General features: G+C 45.0%; 1 pseudogene; it reads left to right on the forward strand.

The window, feature by feature from the left end:
- Nucleotides 1–1,154, forward strand: part of LOC114609233 — a 2,260-nt pseudogene extending 1,106 nt beyond the window's left edge.
- Nucleotides 1,155–5,307: the final 4,153 nt, after the last annotated feature.

Consider the following 5,307-nt stretch of genomic DNA (forward strand, 5'->3'; position numbering starts at 1 on the left):
ATACATACATACATACATACATACATACATACATACATACATACATACATACTAAAAATAAAAATATTAAAAATAATAAAAATAAAAAATTAAAAAAGGTGGAGTATGAAAGACACTAAAAGTATGGCTGAAGAAGAGGCACTGTGGCCTTTCCATTTAGGTTGTTTCTGGATCTGAAGGAGTGAGTGAATATACACTGCTGAAACACTGGGAAAGTTTTGGGGGTGGGGATCAGATTCATACCGGAAGCCAAATCCAAGGAGCAAAAAACTTAGCTGCCTCCTTCTCTTCAAACAGGACATCCACACTTCCTGCTAGTTGGCTAGCTTGTGCAAGAGAGATGCCTGAGATCAGGAGGGATATCCCACCCATCAAATTCCCAAGGAATCAACTCCTAGGGCAGAGGGTTCCACATATTGAGAGGTAAACACTCAGTATGTGTTGCTAGGGTCTGGGAGTCTCTAACCATTAGTCTTCTAGCTTCATAGCTTTTATGGGTGGGTCCATCCAAATCTGTTGCATTGACAACACTAGAGCACTGCTAAGAATATAGTTCCAGAAGGAGCTATGTACAGGTTGCATTGGTTCTTACTCCTTCCAAATGGGTTAAGGGGCTGTCTTAGGGTTTTACTTCTGTGAACAGACACCACGACCAAGGCAACTCTTATAAGAACAACATTTAACTGGGGCTGGCATACAGGTTCAGAGGTTCAGTTCATTATCATGGAGGTGGGAACATGGCAGCATCCAGGCAGCCATGGTGCAGGAGGAGCTGAGCGTTCTACATCTTCATCTGGAGGCTGCTAGTGGAAGACTGACTTCTGGGCAGCTAGAATGAGGGTTTCATAGCCCACACTTGCAGTGAGACATCTATTCTAACAAGGCCACACCTACTCCAATAGGGCCACACCTTCTTCTGGTGCCACTCCCTGGGCGGAGCATGTACAAACCATCACAGGGGCAAAAACCCAGGTGGAGACATTCAGCTACATAAAAAGAAAACCACAATAGCCATAATATACAAAGCTGTTAGATTCTGCCAGGGGTGACCTGAAGTCCCCATGACCATCAGAGTCTGTGTTTGCATTTGGAGTGATTTCCATCTCCCAGGTTTAATTTTTGACAAGAAGCTGGTGTGCAAGAGGCGAGCATGAACCATTCATTGGCTCTGGCTGTGTCAGAGTGCTGCAGTGCTCATCCATAGAAGGGTACTTAGGAAGGGCGGTGCTCTGGCCTTTCCGGGGATGTTGATGTGATGAGGGGACAGGTGGGTGGTCCCTGCTCTGCTGGCACTGAGAGTCTATTGCCCAATGTAAGTTAGCTTCTACTGAGCCTTAATCAGCAGGACAGGAGTTGGCTATGCCTTTGCTGCTTTGGTCCTCCTCTCACATTTAGGGCTAATGGGAAACTATTTATTTTCTTTTATGTCTTACATTTTCAGCCTAGGTTTACTACTATGGAAAAGTAAGACAAATGGCCCTATCATTATCGAGAGTGACTGGTGCAAAGACCGAGACATGCCAAGTTTATGAATGGGAAATTAGAGCCAGGGGTCTTCTCAGTGACCCAGATGCCCCAACCCATGAGGTCTCTGCTCCGAATTCCCTTTCTTTCCTCATTGGTCCCATGAAAGCAAACCTAAGGCGCAGTTCCGTTGTAGAAGAAACCATCTTGCCTTTGTTTATTGACATTACACACAACTATTCAGCCACCATCTGCACCTCACATTTCTCTACCACAGACAACAGGCTGCAAAGTCTGTAGACCCTGTAGGTTCTTCCTCTTCTGATTGCTGGTTTCCTGGTTATAGGTAGCAGCTGCTGATGCAGGACATTGGTGTAGGTGCCTATGTTACAATGATCAAGTGTTTGGAGTGCCTCCCCCACCTGGCACAGCCCTCAAGGCCTTTCTTTTGCCTCCATACATCTGACTGGTTCTCTGCATGTTTCCAGGAGTGTCAGGGAAATGCTTGTTTCAGGTGAGTTTCACAAGAGTCTACAGAGCCCCAAGCCTGTGCTGGCCCTGCTTATAAAACTGTCTTCCAAGCGTTTCCGTCTATCACAAGCTGCCCTCACTTTCCTTGTGTTCTATGACTTTGCATAACATCTTCACTTGAGGCTTGACTCTAGGCAAAATAGGTGTCAGTTTGTCTCTGTCACCATGTACCATTCTCTCCCTGGTGTCACTATAAGGTGAGATCATTGCTTCTTAGTCAGACTGTGAACTTTTTGGGAGAAGGAAAACATCTAGTTAAGCTTTCAACTGGGCCTTGTATGGGTAGTAACTCCCAAATGCTACCTTTAGCACAAACCTCCCTGGACAATGGTCTATTGTCTTCTTCAGTGTCTCTTGTCTGATGGCCCACAGGCAACATAAGCCTCACATCTTCAGACACAAATCAGGTACCTCCTTAGCCTACTTCTGACTTGGGTTTGCTTGGATTCTCCTACAGTCCTTTCCCAGTGGAGGCCATCAAAGCCTGTATCTCCTATCTCTTATCTCTCACTCTTCCTCATCTCCATTTTCAAACAGTCCCTAAGACCTGACACAGTCCCCCCTTGGACACCCTTTGCATTGCCCACCATTCATTGGCCCCACAAATCACCATCTATCTGCTGTCTCTGTTTTCTAAAGTCATGTCATGTCTGATGCTTTGGAGATACTCAGGTGTCAGAATTACATGTACCCCTGAGAGGCACTATTTAGATTTCAGAATCCTTTACCAAGGGTGGAACATAAAACCCAAAATGTTGATGTTATCAAAAGAAGTCTATTGGTACTGCAAGAGGGAGACAATGGGATAAGATGATTTTACACCACAGGAGAAAGGACAGGGGGGATGTGGAGGAATTTTGACACAGAGACCGCTTGAGTGGGGGCATCCAGAGATTCTTGAGAGATATGCTTTATTGTTTAGAGGATCAACTTTATGATGCTTTTGAACATTAGAGCAAACATCAGAATATTATACAATAGAAAGTAAATTTAAAATATGTAAAGTAAATATGCACACAGTGGTTCCCTTTGGGTCCCTCCTGGAATGTGAGTCCACTCAGGACACTATTCTATTCATGACACTCACATCTCTCAGTGTATCCTGTGTGGCCCTCCCTAGCTTCTCCATCCGGTGTATCTTGCATTGCCTGCACTGGCCTCCCCATTCACCCTGTTTCACTTTCATATCTTTCCACCAGGCTTGCATCCTGCCTCACACACACTGCCATGCATTCGTTTTGTTTTCATCAATAGTTTCCTTTGCCAAGATTGTGTTTGCCGTTCTCATTCTAATCTCATGCACCCATGCTGCTATACTTAGCTGAAACCTCTCTCCGGATGCCCCCACTCAAGTGGTCTCTGTGTCAGAACTCCTCCATATTCCCCCTGTCCTTTCTCCTGTGGTGTGAAATCACCTTGTTCCCATTGTCTCCCTCCTGCAGTACCAATAGACTCCTTTTGGTATAGTCAACATTTTGACTTTTATGTTCCATCTCTGGTGAAAGATTCTTTGGTACTTGTATGGTTGTCTATGACTGGAGAAAAAAAAATCAACATCCAGTGGAGGAATCTCTCTGCCTTCAGACTTCCCAGGTTCAGCTCACTCTGGACTCACCTCTTGCCCTCATTCAAGTGACCATGGCTCTTTCTTCTGTATCACAGTTAAGCCCTAAGATTGTCACTGTGCAGCTGGATTCTCTACACCCTACCCAGGCCTCTCTAGGGGGACCTGCTCTTTGCTCATCCTCATCAAACACCAAAACTGGCTTCTGGGGCCTGTGTGCCCATCCTGTCTCCCTGTGTGTTTTTGTGATGCATTTGTGATTTTGTCTTTTGATGCAAGAAAAGCTCTCAGCAAGGCCTTCTGTCTTCCTTTGGAAGAGCATGTGCTCCTGGTGTTTGGGCATTTGCACTCCACACCTAGAACCTAGTGCTGCCTCCATTTGTAGGAGGGGACTTCCTAAATACTGGGAGCCAGATAGATAAGAGATCACGGCAGTTGGCTCCTAAGAATCACATCTCTTCAAGTTCCTTTTGAGTAGAGGGTTGCCTCCAGGAGCCACAACTCTGTCTTCTTATAGCCTGGCTGTCAAGGAAAGGACAACACAGATATCTACAGAGAATAACAGGCTGAGAAGATGAATTTTGCTTCTCAGGGAATGAGCATGACTTGACCCAAATAAGGCCCCTGATGCCACAAGCACACCTGACAGATGGTCCTTCCCATTCTTCCCAAGTCAGCCAATGTACATACTCTCTGGAAAAGCTCCATCCACCCCACTGCCTGGGTTAGCCCAGGCTGCCTCTGGGTAGTGTTTTCTCGGCATAGTAGTTCCCAAGCCATGGTTTTTCTCTTCTTTTTCCAGAACTGGTAGATGTCAGTATTACAAGTCTTCACAGGATGGACTGAGAAGAAGGAATTCCAGGGAGGAAGAAGAGGGAAGTGAACCAAAGGGATCCTGGGTAGGTGGCAGAAAAGGAGATGAAGAACTTGTTTTAAAAAGAAAGTGGAAAATGTATGAAAAGATAAATGAGTCCCTGTCCTGCTCTACAGTGCAGATTTGTAAACTGAATACTCTTTGTGTGTGTGTTCATGTACATGTGTATATATACATGCATGTACTTGTATGTGCACTGATGGTACATGTGTGCCTGTGTGTGTGTACTGGGTGTGGAACCCAGCTGTCTACACTAATCAGTCAAGTACTGTACCACTAAGCAACACTTATCCCCAGAATATGTTTCTTTATACACCTTAGTATTTTTTCTCATTCTAGGTATGATTTTATGAAAAACTGTTTCAAATATTGTATTTATTATATTACAAAGTCTAGACAAGGAATATAAAAGTGATGTCATCTCAGACAATCCAGAATCACATACTAGTATTTGAAAGCCCACTGGCTGGCAAGGCCTTCTGTGGCTGCCTCTCTCCCTTCAGTATCCCACCTCTCATACAGATATATACTGTGTTCACTAGGGCAGGGAGGGAGGTGACTTGGCTAGCAGGCTGGACAGTGGCTTGGGCCATGGGTCTTCTCAGAGGCATAGCATCTGACTTGGAATTCCCCTGCGTGAGGTCCTCCAGGGATGACATCATGCACATTCTGCATTGTGGTTCACTTTCAGTGCACAAATGCCAACAGTATGCACAGGAAACCGAGGAAGGAAAGTGAATGTGAGAATACAATAGCTGTCTTTAAAACTTGCTCATATTTTAAACAAAAGTAGAGCATGCCATTCCAAATTTCTGCTTATTAGGAAAGAGTGCTTTCAAGCAGCCTTGATAGACTTGTGACAGAGCTGGGATGC

The sequence above is a fragment of the Grammomys surdaster genome, unplaced genomic scaffold (assembly GCF_004785775.1).
Source record: "Grammomys surdaster isolate TR1022 unplaced genomic scaffold, NIH_TR_1.0 125950, whole genome shotgun sequence".
NCBI classification, from domain to species: domain Eukaryota; kingdom Metazoa; phylum Chordata; class Mammalia; order Rodentia; family Muridae; genus Grammomys; species Grammomys surdaster.